A 26,130-nucleotide genomic window follows, 5' to 3' on the forward strand; every position below is an offset into this window, starting at 1 on the left:
TGCTGTTGATATCCCCTAACCAGGAGGGCCTGCCACAGTCAGATAGACCCGGCGGCCCGGACCGTGGGCGGCATTTAGCATTTGCATGTGGGTTTTGTCTTCTGTGTGCTGCTGCTGGGGGAAATTATAACAAACTTATTTGCATAAACTTTTTCTTGCATGTTTGGTTTGGTTGTAAATAACAAATACACAGTTCTCCTGTTTGGTTTCTTGTAAATTAAACTAGAAATCCTTTGAATTTGTGAATTACCATGAAGAAGAGAGTAAGAAGAAATATAAGATGCTTAAGTAGTGTCTGGCAACATAACACTAACCCATATTTGTATGTTCAGTGTTTCTTGGCAAATAGCTTTGAGGATGTATCATTTTAATGCACTTACTCTTATTATGCAGTCTTCTAGTTTTTATTCTAGTATTGTGAGTTGAATAAACCATTATTTTCTTAGTTCTGCTATGGCCTTAATCAGCTATACAGCAATTTCAGTAAATATTTGACACTTTAGATTTAATCTTGCTATAGTATCTCTTCATTTGCTGCTTTGTCTGTTGAGGCTGGTGTCTAAGGAGGTTACCTATCATTTCCTCACATCACAGCCTTAAGTTCAAATGTTTTAGGCTTGACATTTAGACCACCTACTCAGCAGAACAGTATCACAGAGATTGTTACTTAGTACAATGCATTTCTTGCTTTTCTATAGCTTTAGTAGAACAAGACTAGAAGATACCTTGCGTTGAACTCAAACAGACTGTGGTGCTACTGGATTTAGATATTGTATATTTAGTAGCTAGAGAGGCATGCACTAGTAATAAACTGTTTGTGTCAGTCATTAGACTTCTTGTTCTTTATCATCACTGTGACCTTTAACTATTTGAGTGGGATTGTGTGGTTTGTTTCATGTGTCGTGACTCGTGAGCTGTCAGACTGTCCTCTCAACTAAACTCGCATCAATACTATCCTAATTGTGCTGGTTAAAACTGGTTGCAACTTGCATTCAAACATTCTAACTTTTAACTGTTTTGTAATCTTGTCATTCATTTTTATTCCATTTTCATTCTGCAATCAGTAATGTCTTTCTAATATAATGCTTTCGGTGTCTTTCACACAGTGTCTTGTATCTATTATAAACATAAAAAACAACTCGCTATTATCTACATTTATGCATTGACAGGCACTTTTATTCAAAGTGACTTGCATTTTCTCAAGCTAAACTTGTTTTTTTTTTTTTGTGATTTTGATTTGATAATAATTAATGGATTCCCTAGGATCTGAACCTATGATCTTGGTGTTACTTGGTATTATTTTTATTTTTATTTTAGGAAGAGTGGTGGGTCCCCAGATCATCATAATAGCAGTCTTTTAGCATCAAGTTTGAAAAATTCTGAGTTACAATATGTTCGGGGAGATGTTTTCAGATAGTTTAATCTGAATTTGTGTACTGAAGTATGTGGTTACTCATAGAGCTAGACTCTCGGCCATGTGGCTATTCCCGGACTCAGCCATACTGGGGATATTGTCCAGGAATCCTAAACATTTCCGTCCTCCTTTTCCTCCTCTGTTAAGTTCTCCAGGTCCTGCTCTCCTCCCCATCCTCCATCTCCCGGACACGACCAGCACATTTCACTCCAGTAGCTCACAATACTGTTCCCACGGGATGCTACACATTCTCTTTAATAACCTCACTATGAGCTAAAGAGAGAATTAGCTCTGATGGGCTCAAAGCGTGTCTTTTTGGAGCTCATATATTATGTATGGGCCATTTGCAAATGAGGGGTTTCCTGCTCATGCTGGAGGAGAGTACCAGGTGATGGCACACAGGGGCAGCCACCTTAAGACATCAAAGTCTCCAGACACATTAGAAATGCACAGCGTATTTGCTAATGAGCAGCCTGCTCCTGGTTTAGTTTGCACTAGTGAGTGGGAGTTAAAGCACTGAAGCTTTGATTTCAGTTCTAGATGTCGGCCAGTGCCAGCTTGAATGTCAGTGACTCTTGGCATGTCTTTGGTTCCAGGCTTCTGCAGTGTGTCTTCGAGCACCTGTGTCAGAGTCCCTGTCCAGATTACAGCGGGATCAACTCCAGAAGTTTGCACAATACCTTATCAGTGAACTCCCACAGCAGGTGAGGCATGCATTATTTATTAGTTTTTATAAATTGTAGAGATGGCCCCGTTGCTCACGGCTTCTCTGAGCTCCTCCCTGTTGTTGCACAGCTCTAAATAACTGTGATGAAGTGCTCACAGTTGCCTCATTGTGCTTATTAGGGTGTGATATATATATCTCCTTATTACATATGTAAACATTTATTATAGGGTATTGACGGAATCTCTCTTCCTTTTCTCGAGTACCAACATCTTAGAACAAAACTTTTTTTTTTTTTAATGATACATTAATTTCTGGCTTTGTGATTCATTTTGTATTTGCAGATCTTGCCGACAGCTCAGCGTCTTTTGGATGAGCTTCTGTCCTCCCAGTCTACCGCTATTAACACAGTGTGTGGAGCCCCAGGTATGGACTGACCTACAAACCACAATTATTGAATTTCTATATTTCTTGTTCACTGTGAAGGCTCGAGGACCTTGTAAAATCCTCCTTTTTCTTTTCTAAGACCCTACTGCTGGCCCTTCAGCCTCTGACCAGAGCACCTGGTATCTAGATGAGTCCACCCTCAGTGACAACATAAAGAAGACCTTGCACAAGTTCTGTGGCCCATCACCTGTTGTGTTTAGGTAAAAACTTCCCATCTGGTACTGCCTGTAGCACAATCTCCTGATATCATTTGTGTTCTGAAGAAGAGCATCAGGCGTAATTGAGCAGGTTACCTATGGGGTGCTTTTTCACTGATTTTGTTTTGTTAAACCTATAAAACAAATTTTCTCTTTTTAAAAATTAAAAACATCCTCAAATTTGTAATGGCTTAACACATTTAGTTGTGTGGATGAAGATGAACAGCAAACAGACAGAACTAACTGTTCTTTTGTCACTTGTTGTTCTCAGTGATGTGAACTCCATGTACCTGTCATCCACTGAGCCTCCGGCAGCTGCCGAATGGGCTTGTTTGCTGAGGCCCCTGCGAGGCAGAGAGCCAGAGGGCATCTGGAACCTTCTGTCCATCGTCAGAGAGATGTTTAAGAGGAGAGACAGCAATGCTGCGCCTCTGTTAGAAATCCTCACCGAACAGTGTCTCACCTATGAACAGGTAAATAACTGACCCGGCCTCACTTCACACACCAGGGTGATGGTGTCATGTGCACAACATTGCATCATCCTGATGCAAACTCTTGTCACATTTGTGCCTGCGATGAAACCATAGCAAATTCATAGGAATGTTTACAGCCAAATGTTTGTGAATAGTCATTTCCAAATTTTTATTGCATACAGGTTTGTTTTGGGAAAATGAGATAATATCCTAAAACTTCTATTAAATGTATTCTGCCATTTGGGGGGAAAAAAGTGAAGCATTTCAAATTTATAGATTTTTTTTTCTTCTAATTTTTAAAAGTATAGTGTCCATATAGCATTTTTTTTCTTTTTATTAGACTTAGAACCTCATATTTTAACTTTTTCTTAATTTACAGAAAGGAAATCTTATGTTTGGTTTTTGACTGTGTCTGAATGCATTTTAATCTGACTTTACAGTTGTAATGATAGTGTACTGCTCCCTCTGTATTTCCTCCAGATCATTGGCTGGTGGTATAGTGTGAGGACATCGGCCTCCCACAGCAGTGCTAGCGGGCACACAGGTCGCAGTAATGGCCAGACCGAGGTTGCAGCACATGCGTGTGCCAGCATGTGTGATGAAATGGTTGTTTTATGGAGACTGGCGGTGCTCGACCCTACCATGAGTCCCCAGAGGTGAGCAAGTAGGAAGAGCCGGTTAGACTCTGAAGAACTAATGATTCATGTTTGTTGTGACTTTGATTTAGGATACCTTAACTTAAAGATTTCTGGCTATATTTGTCACCACTTAGGTAGGGTAATGTTCCTTCGCTTGTCTATTTGTGTCTCTTCAGGCGTTTGGAGCTTGCTGCCCAGCTAAAGCTATGGCACCTGAAGGTAATAGAGATTGTGAAACGGGGGCAACACCGCAAGTCTCTTGACAAACTCTTCCAGGGCTTCAAACCAGCTGTGGAGTGCTGCTACTTCAACTGGGAAGTGGCCTACCCTTTACCTGGCATCACCTATTGTGGCGCAGATAAGAAAAATGCCTCATTTTGTTGGGTCAGGATGGTGCAGCAGCAGCGGGGCAATAAAGCTGGCCCCAGTGGGGAACCAGGAGAAGGTGCTCGCGGTGGAACGTCAGAAGGTACTTCTTCTGAACAAAAGCCACGGTGCAACTCTCATCTTCCCCAGCAGGAGGTGGCTGTCCGCCCTAAGGAGACCATTGTGAGCAAGAGGAAAGGAGTGCCAGTTGTGAATAGTGGAGGCGTGCTGGTTTGTCTGGGTGGAAGGGTCTCTCTCTCTCTTCAGGAGGGAGGTAAAGGCATGTATAAAGCCAGTAGCTCCTCTCAATCAGCTGGTAGCAAGGCCAAGCTTACACAAAGCAACAAGGGCTCATGTGGAAGTTCGAGTGGTGTCAGCGGGAAGCACCCAAATGCTAAACGGCGAACTAGCAGTGAGGACAGCTCTCTGGAGCCTGACATGGCTGAGCTGAGTCTGGATGATGGTTTCCAGTCTGGCGCTTGGAGCGGAGGCCTCGAACACCTTTGATTTCCTGCCGCCTCCACCAGAGATGTTGCCGTCACCCAGTCCTCTTCTCCGAGAGCCACTCAAATACAGTGGTAACGCTTCAAAAGAGCGTGCATACGAGACCAAACGTGTGCTGCCCTCTGCTGCTGATGCCCATGCCTGCTCCATTGCAATTCCAGTAGTGGTAGCTATGGAGAAAAAGGTGGAAGCAGAGGCAGATCTGGATGAGAACGGAGGAGATGAGGACCCCTTAGATGATACTCGGCACTCTGCAAGCGCTCGGCAAGGCTCAGCAGGGTCGCAGAGAGGGAGATGGAAGCGGGGCTTCAGGGGCCTCAGGGCCTCAGGCAGTTGAGGCAGGAGCAGGAGCAGATGCTGTGTGTGAAGATGACTATCAAGCGTATTACCTCAGTGCCGCATCAGAAGAGGGAGCAGATAGAGGGGTTGCAGACAGCAACCATGAAGAAGAGCCAGATATCTTTGCTGGGATTAAACCTCTGGAGCAAGAGGGCAGGATGGAGGTGAATCTTTTTTTTTTTTACATGTAGCCATGTATCTTCTTAACTTTTGTCTCAGTGGGAAATTTATCTAATTTATCTTGGATGCATAAATAAAAATGATAATTTATAATTACATTTATGTTTTAACATTTTTTTTTTAGTTTTTTGTTTGATGTATTGCTAATTTTGGACCACAGTTATATATATTTTTTTATTGGTTAAAATTGTATTTCATTCAGATATGATTGTGCTGAATTTTAGGTTTTCAATGTTAAAATGGTGTGTTGCAGATACTTTTTGCCTGTGCGGAGGCTCTCTATGCTCATGGCTATAGTAATGACGCGTGCAGACTGGCTGTTGATCTTGCTCGAGATCTGCTGGCTAACCCTCCTGACCTGAAGGTGGAGCAGCCACAGACAAAGGTAGTGAAACAGAGTTTTCTTAGAGGTTTCAGCTGTGATGTACAATCATGCTTGTGCTCACCTTTGGAAACGAATCTCTTCCTGTCTTGTTTAGGGTAAAAAGAGTAAGGTGTCGACCATTAAACAGACACAGGTGGCCACCAACACCCTGTCTAAAGTAGCCTTCCTTCTGACTGTGTTGAGTGAGAGGCTTGAGCTCCATAACCTGGCATTCAACACTGGCATGTTCTCCCTGGAGCTGCAGAGACCGCCGGCTTCTACTAAAGCTCTGGAGGTAAAGCAGAAGTTCTGTTCATCCTATTAAACCAGTGACCTGCTAGTATGACTGTTTAGTTTCTTGTTGCGTATGTCACTAGTTCGGCCGATATAGGAAGTGCCTAATATCATAATACCATTAACATTAGTAAATGAGAACCAAATTGACACTTTGTAACTTGCACCACAAAATAAAAATGCATTGTAATGTTTTGATGCCTGATGTCCAGTGACGTATTTTGAGTGCCATAATTCTGAGCTACTGTGCTCTTATGTTAGGTCAAGCTGGCATATCAGGAGTCTGAGGTGGTGGCTCTGCTGAAGAAGATTCCTCTGGGTCTTGTAGAAATGACTTCTATAAGGGACAGAGCAGAGCAGCTCCGTGATGGAAACTTCTGCGACTATCGTCCGGTTCTGCCCCTCATGCTGGCAAGCTTCATATTTGACGTACTCTGCACCCCTGGTAAGCCGCACATCTACCTTTTCCCACAATTTTACAAATGTTCTTTAAAAGCCCCAAAATCCCCCATGCTCGTTATTCATGTATATCTTTTTTTTTTTATTCTTTCACTTGCCTATTGCAGTGGTCTCTCCCACGGGGTCTCGACCTCCTAGCAGGAATCGTAACAATGAAATGCCTGGTGATGAGGAGCTGGGGTTTGAGGCAGCTGTAGCAGCTCTTGGTAAGAATCAATTTATGCGAAGAAGAAAAAAAGCACCAAACCAACCAGCACGAATGTGTTTTGATAAATATTTTCTTTTATTTCTGTGTTTCAATTGTCTCTCTTTTTCTTATTATCTTTATTTTTTTAGGTATGAAGACAACGGTCAGTGAGGCAGAGCATCCTCTGCTGTGTGAAGGGACACGGAGAGAGAAAGGAGACCTGGCTCTAGCACTAATGATCACCTATAAAGATGACCAAAGCAAGCTTAAAAAGGCAAGTTTTTTGACGTTATTCATGCAATATACAGCACATCTGCTAAAGTTACAGTCTTCTGAAGCAATGTGAACGGACTGGAATATAAACTACCATTCAAAGGTTTGAGGTTAAGATTTTTTTTAAATGTCTTACCAGCTCACCAGGTCTACAGTAAATCAACAATATTGTGAAATATTATTACAATTTAAAATAACCGTATCCCTTTAGGAACATCCATACTTATGCTAAGAGTCTTAGCCATGCTATCATGTTTAAAATGCAGTGAATGGCTTAAACGATTAATGTTTGATTTCATCCTTGTGTAGATTCTTGACAAGCTCCTGGATCGTGAGAGCCAGACCCATAAGCCTCAGACTCTGAGCTCCTTTTACTCTAGCAAACCAGCCACGAGCAGCCAGAAGAGCCCATCCAAACATGCCGCTCATGGTGCCAGCGGAGCCACGGGAGGGGTGTCAAAGCACACGCCTGCTGCAACAACATCATCTGTGCAGGGCGTGACTGGCGGGGGAGCGGCGGGGCAGCAGGGCGGTTTAGTGGGTAGTGGAGTTCAGAGTGCAGCAACAGGAGAGGGCATCGCAGACAACAGAGATCAAGGTGAACCACATCCACTAAAGTTTTATGAGTAGACACTTAAATTTCAGAGGGGAATTCACTGCTGAAATATTATTGTTTTGGGTTCTTGTGTAGGCGGTAGTGACCAAGTTTAATTTTATCCATTTCATACTACTTGTTTTGGCAGAGGGTGCGCAGTCGACCTCCTGTGAGCAGCAGAGCGAAGCTGCGCCCTTCAAGCCTGAGGGCACTGTGCCCAGTCGTTTGGCACTGGGGGGTCGCGGGGCATATGGCACGCGCTGCTGGGGATCACCTGTACGGCAGAAAAAGAAACACACTGGTGAGAGACAGAAGAGTACATTTGATGCAGCACCTGTGTTCTTTATTTTTGTCACAAGAGGTTAAAAATCTGTCCAAAAAATCATACAATTTATATAAATTATTAACCCGCTAGCTTTAAAAAAAATAAATAAATTGTTTGTCAAATAATGCTGTGCAACGATTAATCGTATCCAAAATAAGTTTTTGTTTACATAATGTGTGTGTACTGTGTATATTTATTGTGTGTATATAAATACATGTATGTTTAAGAAAAATATATTATTTTTATATATAAATATATTTATAAATTAAATGAATATTAATGTAAATATATATTTTCATGTAATAAAATATTTTGAAAATAATCTATTTGTATTTATATACAAAATAAACATACACAGAACACACACACATATATTATGGAAACAAAAAAATAATATTTTGGATGCGATTAATCGTTGCCCAGCACTATTTTAAAGGAGTCAAATGACGTTGCTAAAAATAACATTATTTTGCGTATTTGGTGTAGTGCAGTGTGATTATGCGGTTTAAGGTTAAAAAAACACATTATTTTCATAATGAATTGCTTTTTATAATGTACATTGCTGTTGCTCCTCAATGTCTGCCTTTCTGAAACCATAGATTTTTACAAGGCTCATTGGTCTGAAAAGCGAGATGTGCTCTGATTGGGCAGATATCCAGTGTTTTGTGATTGGCTGAATACCTCAAGCGTGTGACGGAAATGTAACACCCCTTAACATACTGTCATGCCATGCCCCGGTGTGATGAAACAAAAACAATGAAACCCATTATAAACAAGGCATTTGTTGCATCCAATGGGGACATAATTACTGATTATAATAACTTACACTGTCTTTTTACGTGTTGTGTTGCGTAGTGTGCTGCGTAAACATAAAACCATGTCTGCATTTGTGATCTAAGAAACGATAAACACAACTTTTAACGTAAGTCTACACTGCTCAAATATCGAGTTTGAATAATCAGTGGCAAATGATTTAAACATTAAAATGTACTTACAGGCTGTGTGTCAGAAGCGCCAGAATGTCTTTGCAGTTTGAACTGCCTTATTTATTAGAAACTGACACCTGTATTGTAGGCTACTCTCAGAGGAAACAGTCCTCATCCTCCGCAAAATGTGCTGTGCACATCTGAATATTTGGGTTGAACTCTTCTGGAACAGTGTTGAACCACTGGATTTGTAGTTGTGTCCTCTTTTGGAAGGCCAAACAAAGTAGTTTCGCTTTCACAATGAAGCGCACAGCATCTCCAAAACATGGCCGCAGTGGCAACAGCGAGAATAAAAGTTATGCCGCCTTTCCTTGCGTGAACATTTGGGTGGCATTATGCAAAACTTCCCATATCGTGACATAGACATGTGGTGGCGCGTTAGAAAGAGCCATTTTAGGAAGGAGAGGTTGAGTCCTAACTTTTATAAAGAATATTTATTTGGGTTTGAAATTTTAGTCTTTGCAACTTTACAGATCTTCTTAATGCACCAAGAGCTTGTAACACTCCGAAGAGAAGGGAAAATTGAACTGTGGTGTTTTCAAATGTAATATTATTTTATATATATTACTAATTTATTTACATAATTTTTAACCTTGCTTGAAGAAATTTGAGACTGTGTTTGTGACATGTTTCTTTTGCCTTGTTTTCTCAGGCATGGCAAGCATTGACAGCAGTGCTCCAGAGACCACCTCAGACAGCTCTCCTACTCTCAGTCGACGCCCATTTCGAGGTGGCTGGACAGCAGCTTCCTGGGGGAGAGGCCAGGACAGTGACAGCATTAGCAGCTCTTCCTCTGATTCACTTGGCTCATCGTCATCCAGCGGCTCACGCAGAGCTGGAGGAGGAGCCAGAGCCAAGAGTACTGACACCAGCAGGTGAGACAAGCCTTCGACCTTTTTAACCTCATTGCCCTTTTTAAAGATTTGGTCTCATATTTTGGGTGCTTGTACATCAGTTTCTCTTTTTGAGGCCTCAGAAAACAATTAAATCTCTAATTCAAAAGCTGTTGATTGACTGAATCAGTTGTTTCACTTCAGAGCCAAAACAGATTCTCCAATCCTCTGTGTCTACAGTTTGTCACACATTGCCTCTTTTCCTCTTAGGTATAAAGGTCGCCGGCCTGAAAGCCACGCTCCACATGTGCCCAACCAGCCGTCTGAGGCAGCTGCCCATTTTTACTTTGAGCTGGCCAAGACTGTGCTGATTAAAGCTGGTGGAAACAGCTCCACCTCCATTTTCACTCAACCCTCTGCCAGCGGAGGGCATCAAGGGCCCCACCGCAACCTGCATCTGTGTGCCTTTGAAATTGGCCTGTATGCCCTCGGCCTGCATAATTTTGTGTCTCCAAACTGGCTGTCAAGGACGTATTCCTCGCATGTATCCTGGATTACAGGTGAGGGATGACTATGTAATCTGCAGGGATCATAAACTTCAATATGATTTATGACTCTTCCCTTGAAATGCTAATGTAATCTTTAAAATTCATAAACCTTGCTTCAGGGTATCAGTTCAGAGTGAAAGTGTACTATAATACTCAACTTCAGTATATTAAAAATGGATGGATAGGTAGAAAGATATGGGAGGATTGAGATGGTTATATGGATAGATGTTCAGATAATGATTTATATGGATAAAAATTAATGGCTAGATATGGGTAGATAAATGGAGTGGTATAAAGGGCTGGGTGATATATTGAATATTAACGATAATATCACAATAATTTTGACAACAATGTAAAATTTGAAAATATTGTGTATGTCGAATATTTCAAATTTAAGCATACTTTCCCAGACGAATGTGCCGAACATTCTGATGCCGATCAAAAAACCGGAAACATGTTATTGCGGACTGCTCTACACGTCTCCACTACACAAGCGCTTTCGTGTTCATTTCGTGTTCATCAAGCTTGACGTGTTCATTTATGCCCAATATTAGTGTTAAACTGTTGGGCTTTAAATGAAATCTACTATTGATTTTCACTGTTGACTGATTCTGCAGAACATTTAGATAACTTCCATATGCAGATGCGGCAGATTTGTCACAGGACGTGTGATATGACAGTTGTGTCCAACTATATATGAACTAGCTGTTTTAAATACAGTATTTTTATATTTAACGTTATTTTACCAGTATGTTTGAAAGTATATTTTTTCTATAGGCTCTCTCTCGCACACCTGTGCAGTTTAAAACACCAAATAGTTATGCTATGACAAGAACAAAGAGTCTCTCTCTTGCTCCACCCATGCATGATAATATCATGTCAGGGGCTGATGATATGACGATTTGAAAAATGACCATATCGCCCAACACTGTTGGAATATATTTTAATGCCACAGAGCTTCTTAAACCAGAGAACATTGACAGCCTTGAGTTCTTAGCTAAAAAAATAATAAATAAAAAATACTTATCCCAGTTTATTTCATTCAGCTGCACAGTTTAAATTGAGAATTGTGCACTAATTAAAATTTTTTACGATATTCGATATTCTTTTGTTTATATATATCCCCCAGCCCTAGTGGTGCATAGCTATAGGTGGATGTATATACACTGCTATTTAAAAGTCCTGGACCAGTAAGATTTGCATTAATTAATTTCAATAAATAAATTACAGACTCTAAATTTTTGAGCGGTAGTATATATATCTTATATTGTAAGATTTATGTTTTGAGTAAATACTGTTTTTTGTTTTGTTTTATTCATCAAAGAAAAATCACAAGTTCCAAAACAATCGGAAGCAGCAAAACTGTTTACAATAGTAATATTAAATCAGCATATTAGAATGATTCCTGAAGGATTATGTGAGACTGAAGACTGGAGAGATGATGCTGAAAATTCAGCTCTGATCACAGCAATAAAGTATAGTTTAAAGTATATTCAAATAGAAAAACTTAATTTTAAATTGCACTAATATTTCACAGTATTACAGTTTTTTTCCCCCTGTATTTCTGATCAAATAAATGCAGCCTTGATGAGCAGAAGAGACTTCTTAAAAAACATTGTTACTGATCCCAAACTTTTGAACGGCAGTGTATGTTGGATAGATGTACTGGTTGATGTACATGGTCTGATAGATGTGGATGAATAGATACAATAAAAGGATAGATGCAGTTAACACAATATGCTAGGAAATGGGTGGGCAAACCTACCTTTTGTTTGGTTTGAAATTCTTTTGTCTTGATTTCACAGGCCAGGCTATGGAGATTGGGAGTGCTGCCCTCAACATCCTAGTGGAATGCTGGGACGGGCACCTCACCCCTCCGGAGGTAGCGTCACTCGCAGACCGCGCATCGCGAGCACGGGATCCCAACATGGTGCGTGCAGCGGCAGAGCTGGCTTTGAGTTGCTTGCCTCACGCTCACGCCCTCAACCCCAACGAGATTCAGAGAGCCCTGGTGCAGTGCAAGGAGCAGGTATTGTCCAGCAAAGCCTGCTTTTCATTGTACATCATAATCCACACATTTTTGCTTGTTGCCTTTAAAGAACACTTTTCTGCATTCTTTTCTTTTCAGGATAATGTGATGCTGGAGAAAGCTTGCATGGCAGTTGAGGAGGCTGCAAAGGGAGGTGGTGTTTATCCTGAGGTCTTGTTCGAGGTGGCTCACCAGTGGTATTGGCTGTACGAGCAAACAGTGGGTGGAGGGTCTGGGTCCCAGCGAGATGGATCCGGCCGCTGTAGGGCCAATGGTGGAGCAGGGAGAACGCCACCCGAGGGAAGCTGTGGTATCCTGGATAACACGGGAGCCTTGGACCCATCAGGCGTTTCAACTGTAACTACAACAGTGACTGCAGCCGCTGTAGTTCCTGTCATTTCTGTTGGCTCCACCATCTACCAGTCACACGCGCTGCCTGGCTCAGCCATGGGACACGCGCAAGGCCTGCATCCCTACACCACCATCCAAACCCATCTGCCTACGGTCTGCACCCCGCAGTACCTGGGCCACCCCCTTCAGCACATTCCCCGTCCTGCTGTCTTCCCCGTGTCTGGGGCGGCCTACCCACAAGTATGAGCTCTCTTTCTTTCCTTGTGATATGATTTATGGGTTTTAAATATCTGTGCTTAGAATTTATATTTCAGTCTGTAATATAATTTGTCTGTATTTAACTGGAGGTGCTAAATATTAAACTAGAGCACTAATACAGACTCTTACTTGGCAGTCAGTGATGCATAGCACAGTATTCCTGGCAGAATATAAATGGAGAGAGACTCCTACCAGTTTGTTTATGTTTATGATGATCTTTACAACTGTTCTCTTGGATTAACTTGATTTTGTGGCTTTTAATTTTCTGACGGCAGGTGTATGACTCCAGGAAGGCGTATCAAAGTGGTTTTAAGAGCATCTGTTTGTCTTCTCAGGGAATGCACCCTGCTTTTATTGGTGCTCAGTACCCATTTTCTGTAGCCACTGGCCCTCATCCTCCTATGGCAGCGACCGCTGTCACTTTTCCTGGAGTTCCAATGCCGTCCATGACTCAGATCGCTGTCCACCCGTACCATACCGCAGAGGCAGCCCTTAGCACTACTGTTGCAGGTAAGATCTAATTAATTTAAATTCCATCTTAACAGGAAAACTATTTTTGTGTTAAAATGTTATTCAAGCCCCTTTCACACTGCACGTCGGACCCGCAATATTCCCGTAACATTGCCTGGTCGCCTTCTGTGTGAAAGCAACCACGTCCCGGAATTGATTACCTAATCGAACCCGGGTCGGGGACATAGTAACATTGCGGTAATCGATCCGGAACGAGCGCTGTGTGAACAAAAGCCAGATCTAATTCCGTATCGAAGTGATGACGCGCGTTATCGCGCGACTCTTTTACCGGCTGTTTTGAAGGAAGATCAACATTCGCTACGAAAACATATGTGCAAACTGTAATGAAGCAGAGATCAGTTAGTTCCTCACTTTCCGCGCTGACTCAGAGATCGTTTGCTTGCTTCAGTTAAAGTATAACGTGCCAAGCGTTGTCGACTCGTGCATTACACGTCACGCGCTGATGTCACGTGTCTTTACGGGATCTTCAAGGGTTGTGTGTGAAAGCACGCACATATACCGGGTCATCACTGGCAGTGTGAAAGTGCCAAATCTAGCGACCCGGGAACAATTACAGGAACACTTTACCCCTGTATTTGCCGGAATGGCAGTGATGCAGTGTTAATTTTGACACGAAATTTTAATTTAGTTTTAGTCTTAGTCTTTTGACTATAATTCTTTTTAGTTTTAGTCAAGTTTTAGTCATCTGATTTGTTTTAATTTTAGTCTTATTTTAGTCGACTAAAATTGCTTGGTATTTTAGTCGACTAAAATTGCTTGGTATTTTAGTCGACTAAAATAAGACTAAAATCAATAACAGATTTACTAGACAATTTTTTACAGCTGGTATAGGAAACAAACTTAACCAAAATATATAAAACACAAATTCAACTTTATTTCAACACAACTGTGTCTTTATTTCGATTCAAAAGCTTTTATGCAGCAACAAACACTGTCATGATAATGTAAACAATAACTAGCTGCCAATTGACCATCAATAAAAGAAAAATAATGTTAGGTCCAGGACCTTAAAGCTTACAGCTGAGCTGAACAATAAGTGCATACATTTAAAGTAAATATTTAATAAGTTGGCAGCTAGGTGGATAAAAAAAGTAACAAGATTTTATAAGGTATTCATTTGTCTAGCAATATTGTATGTTTTAAATACTACATTATTGCTAGATTTGTATGTATAATGATAGGATGTGAACATTCATGTTTCACATGACTAATATAGAAATATTTGTGATATTGTCAACAAGTAGAACATTATAAAATATACTAAACATTAGTATTAATCAAATGTATTTATCATGATATTACGTATTAGTATTGTGCTCGCATCTAATTTGAAGAAGGGGCTATTTTACAGTACTTTTCAGTTCGTAATATTTAATGCTACAACATCTACGCACTGCACTATTCCAATTTTGCTTAGCTCAATAAACAAAAGAACATCGTTGTGAAATTACATTTGAGAAAATGTCCGGGTGGCTCGTCTGTAAATGTCTTTTCAAATTGGTTGTGTTCTTGCCACGAATGAGCGCTCTGCGTGCTTTACACTTTGTTTTGTTTTGTTCGTCGTCAAACGTGAAGTGAGCTGTGGACATTTTGTCGCTCTTTTAGACAGTAGGGACTTTAAGCAACAGCTGCGAATGGAACGGCTACAGCGACCGGAAGTTTGCCGTCACACCGCTGTAGCCAAGAACGTAAAAGTCACTAAGCAACGGTAAAACAGAACAGCGCAACGCAGCATTAATTCATTTATTGAGATCCAAAAAAATATATAATTTAAAAAAGCAGGAGAAGGATTGCTTTTGGCGTTAAATGACAATCTTTTGTCAGAAGAGGAGTTTTTAATATTGTATGATGTAAATAAGTCTAAAAACATAACATTTATTTACCTAACCTCTCACGTTGTAGCGACTCCGGCAAATCAGCTGTTCTCCCGTAGTAGACCGTTAAATTAGAACGTCACAAAGTAGCAGTTAAATTCGCGCAGGCGCAATACAACGCCAGAATGCCGTTGCCGTTCCACCAGAGGCTGTTGCTTAAAGTCCCTATCACCTCTTCGAATGCCGACTTCCCGGGAGCTCATAAAAACTGAAAACCTTCGCTTCATGTCTCAATGAGTCAGGCTCTGATTTCTGGTTCTCTTCTCTCATGCAGTCTGTTCTTTTTTGCCGGTTCTTTTGCTCATTCCTCGCATCTCTCCCGTCTGCTGATTTGATTTTCGTCACAGTCTATTTTCGTCTCGTCCTTTATTCGTTGACGATAATGTCAATCAATTTAGTCATAGTTTTAGTCTCCATCAGTGCCTTCTATTTTAGTTTTCGTTTCGTTTTCGTCGGCAAAAATATATTCGTGACGAAAATAATGACGAAAATATTTAGTCAACGAAATTAACACTGCAGTGATGTTAGATGAATGCTGAGCAAATGCAGAAATTTGCTAGAAATGAATAGCTAGTATTTTCATCCGATGTAGTTTAAATGATTTATAATTGCATGAGAGTGCCAAATCAGGCTTTTGAATAGCTGTTTTATTCCTTGTAAGGGTGATTCTTCACAGTGGCTGTCATGTTGAGATCAGATGACCAACTGTGAAATTAATTACATCTCAGGAAGCTTTGAATATTTGGTATCAATCCACAAAAAAATCAAAACCAATGGACCATTTTCATACTGATGTGTTTCCATAATTATTAACATAAAAAATTTACCAATCTAAGTTTGTTTTTTTTAAATAAATCAATATACATTGTACCCGAAAAAGAGTTAACACTGCCGCTGCTGAGTATTTCTAATACAATGGCTGAAGGTTGATGTCCTAACTTGCTAGGCAAAATGGCCTTTGCGTGATGGTTCAAAAAGTTTTAACAAATATTAAAATTCATCAGGAATTGTTTTAAAATTGGGTTGTGACTCGTTGAATCGAAATTGGATCTAATTGTGAGATTCCCAGGATTCCCACTCCTAATGATCTGACACTTCTAGTTGTGGAATAATAAATCAGTTATTATTTATACATGGTTGAAAATATTAGTTACTCGTTTAGTTTTCTGATGATTTTAACCAAAGTGGTTTACAAATGAGATAACATAAGCAATTTGTCACAGAGGCAACAATATGCATAGTGTACAATGTCAGGTTTGTTAGAATTAAGAGATTTTTTTGTTTGCAAAGCTCTGCAATGGCACTGGTAGAGAAAAGATCATACCTGTAGGTGTGAAAATATAATTAAAGGCCAGTGAAATGATTATTTTTGCACCTTTACTTCAGTGCAGCGTTCATTACAATTTTTACCAGTTCACCAGAGATTGTTGGGAAGCCATGCCATGCATCAAACCATGCATCAAACAGTTGGCAAATTCATAGACCGTCACCGTGTACATCCTCTCATCTTTTTTTTTTTTTTTTTTTGCCCAGCAGGAGTACACTCCGCTTCCACCATCCAGGCCATTCAGGGGGCTTCTCATCCAGGACTCTCGTCCCAGCCCGCCTCCCTGGTCAGCGCACCCTTCCCTGTGGAAGACGAGCAGCACAGTCAACCAATCAGCCAGCAGGGCCTGCACTACCTCCACTCGGCCTACAGAGTCGGTAAGGACGCATGATTTCTAATTACATAGAACCTTTAGGGCATGGCTTGCCTGTCCTTATGTTGCTGTTTTGCACCCATTAGGATCCATCTGGTCCTGAATTGTGGTGATTAATTATCAAGAGAGGTGAGGGAGAGATCGGTTGAGTCCATGTTGCAGGACTGACAAAGAACTCTCACAGTGAGAAATATTAATTAAGGCATGATTTCCGTTATATTAGTACTCATAAATCCTGGAGATTAGGACGTTGGGAGCATGTGCCAATTCATTACATGATCAGTACAGTGTCGTTCAGTACACAGTGTTAATGGTGACATCTTCTTGTCCTCATTTAGGCATGCTGGCCTTGGAGATGTTGGGAAGGAGGGCCCACAACGATCATCCAAACAACTTTTCCCGTAGCCCCCCGTACACTGAAGATGTCAAATGGCTGTTGGGCCTGGCTGCGCGTCTTGGTATGCACACACATCTTTGCAATATATCGTCTAGGAAAAGCTATTTTGTTTAATTTGCCTTTACCGGCTATAATAGCTGGAAGTAAATGATGTGTTGACAGTTTCTCTTGCCTTCACCGGACAAAAGTTGAGGTGGTTTAACAGCAGTCTCCAGTCTTTTCTCTAACTCTTCTCTAACTCTCTTTATCCCATGCTGATCACAGCATGTTGCCAGTTTTCATGGGCTTCATGTTACAATTGAAAATGTAGTAGAAGACAATATTCTGCCAAGTTCAGGTTAGTCGTCTTCTGAAATGAATAGTGCAGTGTTTCCAATACATAGATTTATTTGTGGTGGTCCAACTATATCAACACTGACTGCCAACAAATCGATTTCCAAAAGGCTTTGATTCATGATTAAACATAAGTACCGCGGCGCAGGGAACTGACTTTCTTCAGTTAAGTTTTTATCATTTTAATGTAATCTTTCCTGTAATGCCTGATAAAGCAGCGTTTATGATCGTTAGCTGCTGTGTGTAGAGCTGTTACCCAGGCGGCAAGGAAGTCGAACGGAAGTTGAAGTCGGCCGGGTGCCGCCATCTTTTAGCAGAACTTCACTTGCGTTAGCATTCCCATTGACTCCCATTCGTTTTGGCGTCACTTTGACAGCGAATAACTTTACATCTGAGGCATTTAAAGACTCCGTTTGTCCATTATTTATTTCTAAAGATACACGACAATGTATAAAGGGCTCCATTACCTTCTATGTTACATTATGGCCCCATAGAAACAGTTTTTGTAAAAATAGGCTAACGATTGCGTCATAACCACGTGACTCTGTCGCATTACCGTACAGACAGGAGGAGAAGCTCGCAGGCAATTAACTTAATATGGCGTACTGGCGTTACATTTTAAAATACTATACAAAATAATTAATCAGAATACTTACTCCTGCTCACTCACGACAAAGAACTCCCCGCTCAAGCTCGCCGTCTCTGCAAGATTAACGATGGCAGTTTGCATGCACAGCCACTTAGAAGATTTACATCTGTCAGACAGGTTTCTGACGTCATCAAGCTTAGTTTGAGTCTGCGCGTCAGAAACGGAAGTGCTAAAAAATGCTAAAAACGTGCTTCACTTCAATTGAGTTCCAATGGGGGCGCTGTGTCCTTTTATTTTACTGTCTATGCTGTTACCGGGGAAACCAGTATATTTCTGCCGCTCCTAAAGCACCTCCTGCTGGCAGATAATTAAATTGCATTTTTAATCATTCAGCTTGTCTGCGGTTTTCTAGCCTATATTTCCACCACACAATGATTGTTAGTCTGTGGGAAACACTGTAGTGTATGTATTGTTGCTTTGCTAAAGGTCCCCACTGGAATGGATGAATAGCTTAATCCGATGGTAATGACATACACCTGCACATGCTTCCTTTAAAGGGATATTCTGGATTAAATATATTTTAAACTGTATTTGCAAAGTAATGCATAGACTAGAACAGACTATGTGAGTGAACTGACATTAATTTCCCCTGTGTTATCACTCCACTATCCCTTCCAATTTTTGCTCTAGATACTCCACTTACTGTAGTCTGGAACACCACAAACATAAACAAGTGTGGTGAAACATCCAAGTTGCTTTTTAATACTAAATGTCAGCACGCTTAAATCACAACTTGGCAAATTAAATTGCAGGCATAATATTTTTTTAATATTTAATGGTGGAGTTTTGTTAATGCTTTTAGTACTTTTCAGTTTTATTATGGCATTGAAATGTAGAGAATATTATTGAATTTTATTTAAAAAATGTACATTAATGTATTGGATATAATCCAAATACTCTCAGCCCACAGCCTTCAGTCAAGATTTAATTTTGGCCCTGTGTAGTAAAAATTTTGGGCCCTTCTGTTCTATATTTTCTCAAATTGCATCAGAATTCACAGGAAATGAAAACACAATACAATAATGTGAGATTAATTATATTATTAAACAACTTGCCTCACATTTTATGGATGTAATCTATAAAGATGCAGTCCTCTACAGTTGTTTGCATTCAAATTTCTACCACTTAATGTGTTTTAACTTAAGGGGTGATTTTTCACTTGCTGAGCTTTGATTGATAATAACATTTCACCATATAAAGAATGCAAACAACTTTACCACAATAAAATATCCGGTCTGGGTTAGATCTATGAATAAATTATTCATAAAAATGGTCTGGGTCTGAGGTGTTAGGCTATAGAGATATTCCATCTTGGACTTGTAGGCTCATTGTATTTTATGTATTTGGGGAAAAAGAGAAATGTAATCAAACCAAGCAAAGCAATGCAGAGATGGGCAAGAAAAAGACCATATTGATATGGTTGTTTTATATTGACAGTGCTATTTGGATTGATTTAAATGCTAATCGGTATAATAAATTCTAATTCAATTCAAAGAAATTAGAAAATTAAAAAAGAACACCAATTTATTAGAGTAATTGTTGAATCTTCTCCCTCTGTCTGTATCTCTCCTCAGGTGTGAACCACGTGTACCAGTTTTGTGTGGGGGCAGCGAAAGGTGTTCTTAGTCCGTTTGTCCTGCAGGAGATCATTATGGAGGCTCTGCAGAGGTTAAACCCTGCACATATCCACGCACACCTCCGCACTCCAGCCTTCCACCAGCTCGTGCAGCGCTGCCAGCAGGCCTACTTACAGGTACAGACTCACAAATGGGGAACTAATCATGCTGACATTATAACTAATAACATCCCTAATTAGATGAAATTCTGAAATAAATCCGTACCCTGATGATGATCCACCAGGAGCCAAGTGCACTCTTCCACTGACAGAAGCATTTAAAATTAGACTCTTAACACACGAGACAATTCGTCACAGCTGACATTTTGTATTGAATGCAGTGCAGCAATCTCAAAGTTCGTTTTCATATTCGTTAGACTTAGTTTCAAGGAAAGAATTTGAGTGGGGTTTTAGAGCATTCGAGTGGTGCTGAGGCTGGATTGTGATGGCATTGTCGCCCACACTGAATATAAATTGTGCATGAACAATTCTGGAGTGTTAAAGCTAGAGAGGGAAGCCTGAGTCTGTTCGCAGGATGGAGCATACTGATGAGAGAGCATCAAACACACTGTGACAGCCCAAAGCCAAGAGCGCACACATGCTATCTCTCCCTCGCACACACAGACATGCTCTTACAGTTACCTGCTAGCCGACGAGGTTTCAACTTGTCGCATGGGAAACAACGCACATATCTGTGCAAGTGGCCACTATTGGGGTAGCCCTAAAAAAACAGCTCAAGGAGAGGCTCTACCATATGTCTGCCACTGTAAATCTTTGCAAATGAATGTTGGGTAAATGTTAAAGGGAGACAGTGCCAGCTCTAATCCACTCTCTCCATGCGTGGATAATGAGACGAGGGACAGAGGCTGTGCTCGAGCAGAAACCTATCCAGACGGTTACCAAGTCATTTCATACGTCGCTGGTGGGAAATGTGCTCCATATGCCACATGTCCCTATAAACATCCGGGAACATCTGGGTATACATTTTATTAAAACAGGTTTACGTTAGTGCCATCTAGTAGCAAGAGTATTTATGAATTTATCATTTCGCATATGTTTAACCACAGGGAGATCAAAAAGATATGAGGGTAATGAAATGTTGTTGAACGACAAGTAAACGCATTTAGAACTAAAAACTAAACTGAACTCAAAACCCCAGAGGAAGCTCCATGTATTATTGAGTTATTTATTAATATATATATATATATATATATATATATATATATATATATATATATATATATATATATATATATATATATATATATATATATATTCTTGTATTTATGTATTCATCAGATTGCAAACTAAATGCATAATGAAATAATGATTTGAGTTGTAAATGGTTTAATCTTGTAGATTAGTTTTAAAGATTCTTCTAAGTAAATTTATTCCATAATCTGAAACAATGAAACCGTATTATAATATTAATTTACATGGTCACAAATCTGCAGTTGAACGTGTGTATCTACCTCTAAAATCTTTCATCCAGCTTTCATCTCTTAGTTTTTCCATGTCGTTCCAACAGCCAAAAAATGATTTGTGATTTTCTGTTTAAAGTTTATGTTGTCATTCTTTTTTCCATTTAAACATCCTTTTTCTGAGGAGGCTTTAAGGGGTGACTTGGTGATATTTTATTTCAACAGTTTTGAATTGCTTGCAACTTCAACTTTTTTAACACATTTTCTCAAGGAAATGCAAAAGTTTTCTCTTCCAACTCATATTTTTTTCTTCCATCACCAGAACTTTTGCGTTACCCCTGAGAAGCTTGTTAACCATTTTTATTATGAGTGTTGAAAAGTTTAATATTTTTGTGGAAACTTATACATTCTTTGTTTTATATTAGTTTCTTTGTTGAATACAAAGTTCAAAAGAACAGCATTTATTTGAAAAAAATCGATATCTTTGCAGAAACTAAGAAATGCCTTTAGAGTTTATCTGGGCAATGTAACAATTTTGTAAGTAGAATCATAAACAATTTTTCCATCCTTCTTACGTTTTCAAGTCCCCTTACGTGCTCCTTTTCACTCAGAAATGTGTCACATTATTAAAGGCTTGCTGACTACAATTCATAATGATTACAAAAAAACCTTTTCATCGTACGTTTGACATATTTGGCTCAAATGGTTTTAATTTAGATGCATATAACCATATTTTATACCTAACACATTAACATGTATTATTGTACATGTAACATGCAACTCATTACAAAGCTTACCCATTACCAAAAGGAAAAAAGAATATCAAGCTGTCCATAAATGAAAAACTAAAATGACCTTGGAACAGTCTCCATTGTTGAACGACTGAATTCATGTCAAATTTCTTCATTGACTGTCTGTATTATGTTTGTTCCAGTATATCCACCACAGGCTGATCCATCTGACTCCTGCGGACTACGACGACTTTGTGAACATCATCCGAAGTGCCCGCGGAGCGTTTTGCCTAACACCAGTTGGCATGATGCAGTTCAATGATGTGCTGCAGAACCTAAAGAGGGGCAAACAGACTAAAGAACTATGGCAGCGGATCTCGTTGGAGATGGCCACTTTCTCACCCTGACTGCTCTAGAGACCAGCGGGGACCGAGACGCCTGTAGCTATCTTCCCCACAGACCACTAACACAGCCCAATCTGACACGCAGCACTCTCCGTTCCCCTTGATAGGAAGTGTAGCCGTGAGGACTTCCTGTACAAGCCCACTCACATTTAGTCCCTCAGGCCCTGAAGTCATGAGAAAGTGGTACAGAGATGCTGGGGCATGTCAATGGGTCCCTCCTTCCTCGAGTTGTTGATCCCTTTGTTGTGTCTGATCTTAGTTTTGTTCGCTTTTTTTGGTGTGTTCAGTCGAGTGATTTAATAGCTATCTATGTTTTATCTACGAGTCCTAACATCTTTCATTCACTGATTTCTGTGCTTTGTGAGTTCATTTAGATGGTTAATACGGGGACAGAGGTTTTCACTTGCTATGTTGATGTTCGGTTCACATTTAAACGAAACCACTAAATGTCAGACTTCTTCTGCAACATTCCTCTACCCTGGAGAACAGAGCCTCCATCGGTCATATGGGTTTCAACGCTGGATAGTGGATGGCATCGTAAACACGAGGAGAATAAAAACAAAACTTCAAAAGAATAAAAGAGACATTTATTATGAAACCATAATCAAAGTACGGGTGAGGATTCTTCAGTGTTTTTGTTTTATCTTTTGTTTTTAATATTTTGTATAGTATGGCGTGTCTGCAGAGAGCAGGATGAAGAATGGAAGAAGGTTATAACCGACTGCTCATGCGAGTTCCTTTTTCCGGTCAGATGTTGGTGGCTTGAGTGCTGGAACAGGGAAGTCTAGCTGGACCAGATTGCACTGCTTCTTTAATTTTTGAAATTCAAGGCATCAGCGGTGACTTCAGTCAAAAACAATTCGGGCTTCCTTGAGTTTAAATTGGGTTCTCTTATATTTGAATTCTAGCTGTTGCTTATACCGTTAATAGACTTTGGTATCTGTGCAATTTAGTATTTCTGAGGTTTAGTCGAACCACACAATTTCATTTATCTGTTCTCATTTTAAACGGGGTTAACTGCTCCCCTCTGTCTAACATTAGTGGAGTGGTCTATAAATGTCACTGCCAGATTCCCGTGTTTCCAGCATCGGCCCCAGCTTGGATCTCGCTAGTGGAGTGTGACTGAGTAGAAATTGTACTGTGATATTTTTGTATTCTTCAAGTGTAGCTTGGTTGGGGGGAAAAAAACAAACAAAAAAAATCTATATAAATGCATATATAAATTGTGCTGATTGTGAGAGGATGTAATTTAGAATAAATGGGGAAAAGAGAAAAACTAAATTGGAACAAAGCAATATTAAAAATGTAGAGTTTACTTAATAAAGATCAATCAAAACACTACAAGAAAAAGTTTATCTGTGTTTGTTTTCTATTTTGATATACCGTATTTTTCGGACTATAAATCGCACCTGAATATAAGTCGCATCAGCCCAAAAATATGTCATGAGGAAAAAAACATATGTAAGTCGCATATTTTGTAGAACCAAGAGAAAACATTACCGTCTCTAGCCGCGAGGGGTCGCTCTATGCTGCTTATTGTAGGCTACAGGAGCACTGAGCAGCACAGAGCAACCCCTCGCGGCTGGAGACGGTAATGTTTTCTCTTGGTTCAGTTCTCTTAGTTCATGTCAAATTAATTTTTATAAGTCGCACCTGACTATAAGTAGCAGGACCAGCCAAACTATGAAAAAAACTTATAGTCCGGAAAATACGGTACAGGTCATATTAGAATATCATCAAAAAGTTTATTTCACTAATTCCATTAAAAAAGTGGAACTTACATTTATTAAATTACACACAGGCTGAGATTTCAAGTGTTTATTCCTTTTAATCTTGAGGATTATAGCTGACAACGAAGGAAAATTCCAAATTCAGTATCTCAGAAAATTATACTATAACTTATACAAAGAAAGGATTTTTAGAAATCTTGGCCAACTAAAAAATATGAAAATGAGAAGTATGAGCATGTACAGCACTCAATACTTAGTTGGGGCTTCTTTTGCCTGAATTACTGAAGCAATGTGGCATGGCATGGAGTCGATCGGTCTGTGGCACTGCTCAGGTGTTATGAGAGCCCAGGTTGCTCTGATAGTGGCCTTCAGCTCTTCTGCATTCTTGGGTCTGGCGTATCGCATCTTCCTCTTTACAATGAGTTAAGGTCAGGCGAGTTTGCTGGCCGATTAAGAACAGGGATACCATGGTTCTTAAACCAGTTATTAGTATCTTTGGCACTGTGTGCAGGTGCCAAGTCCTGTTGGAAAATTAAATCTGAATCTCTATAAAGCTGGTCAGCAGCAGGAAGCATGAAATGCTCTAAAACTTTCTGGTATACGGCTGTGTTGACATTGGACTTTAGAAATGCAGTGGACCAACACCAGCAGATGACATGACACCGCAAACAGTCACTGACTTTGGAAACTTTACACTGTACCTCACGCAACAAGGATTGTGTGCCTCTCCTCTCTTCCTCCAGACTGTGGGACCCTGATATCCAAAGAAAATGCTAATTTTTACTTTCATCAGAGAACATAACTTTGGACCACTCAGCAGCAGTCTAGTCCTTTTTGTCTTTAGCCCAGGTGAGACGCTTCTGACGCCGTCTGTTGTTCAGGAGTGGCTTGACACAAGGAATCCGATAGCTGAAACCCATGTCATGCATACGTCTTTGTGTAGTGGTTCTTGAAGCACTGACTCCAGCTGCAGTCCACTCTTTGTGAATCTCCCCCACATTTTTGAATGGATTTTGTTTCACAATCCTCTCCAGGGTGCAGTTATCCCTATTGCTTAAACACTTTTCTACCACATCTTTTCCTTCCCTCCACCTCTATATTAATGTGCTCCTTGTGCAATGTGTCAATGGTCATCTTTTGGACAACTGTCAAGTCAGCAGTCTTCCCCATGATTGTGTAGCCTACAGAACTAGACTGAGAGACCATTTAAAGGCTTTGCAGGTGTTTTGAGTTAATTAGCTGATTAGAGTGTGGCACCACGTCTCTTCAATACTGACCTTTTTATTCTAATTTTCTGAGATACTGAATTTGGGACTTTTAGTTGTCAGTTATAAACATCAAATTTAAAAGAAATAAACATTTGAAGTATATCAGTCTGTGTGTAATGAATGAATATAACCTACAAGTTTCACTTTTTGAATGGAATTGGTGAAATCAACTTTCCTACTTTGATGATATTCTAATTATATGACCAGCACCTGTATTTTAAAATGTAATTTATTCCTGTGATGACAAAGCTGAATTTTCAGCAGCTATTACTCCAGTTTTTAGTGTCTCATGATCCTTCAGAAATCATTCTAATATACTGATTTGGTGCACGTGAATAGTTTTGTGATTGTATTTTTTAAATGCATTTAAAATAAAATAAGTACAATTTACTTTAATGTCACTTTTGATTAATGTAGCATGGCTAAATGAAAGTATTATTTTTTTTTTCTTGCTGATCCAAAGGTTTGAACGGTAGTTTATATCAGCAATGGGATGAACAGATCTGATCAAATTCACAAGAAGTGTCAGAAATGACATCGACCTCGAGCGAATCAGTGTTGTACCTACGGGGGTTTCATCGCCTGGGGGCGCTAGAAGGTTACATATTGAAACTGCTGAATGTTTGTGGTCTGTCGGGGATCATGGTTTACATGAGGAACTGATATTCACTACTTATTCAATCACGCAGTTCGTTTAGGTGCCAAATGAAACTTGCACATGATTTATGTTTTAAAGCTACACTATACATTAAG

General features: G+C 40.0%; 2 pseudogenes; one reads left to right on the forward strand and one right to left on the reverse strand.

The window, feature by feature from the left end:
- LOC113113253 (ATP-dependent RNA helicase SUPV3L1, mitochondrial-like) overlaps window positions 1-1,588 on the reverse strand; it is a 7,106-nt pseudogene extending 5,518 nt beyond the window's left edge.
- Window positions 1,589-1,745: 157 nt separating this feature from the next.
- Window positions 1,746-23,723, forward strand: LOC113113254 (zinc finger SWIM domain-containing protein 8-like; annotated as a pseudogene).
- The last annotated feature ends 2,407 nt before the right edge of the window (window positions 23,724-26,130 follow it).

Source organism: Carassius auratus, chromosome 13 (assembly GCF_003368295.1).
Source record: "Carassius auratus strain Wakin chromosome 13, ASM336829v1, whole genome shotgun sequence".
Classification (NCBI taxonomy): domain Eukaryota; kingdom Metazoa; phylum Chordata; class Actinopteri; order Cypriniformes; family Cyprinidae; genus Carassius; species Carassius auratus.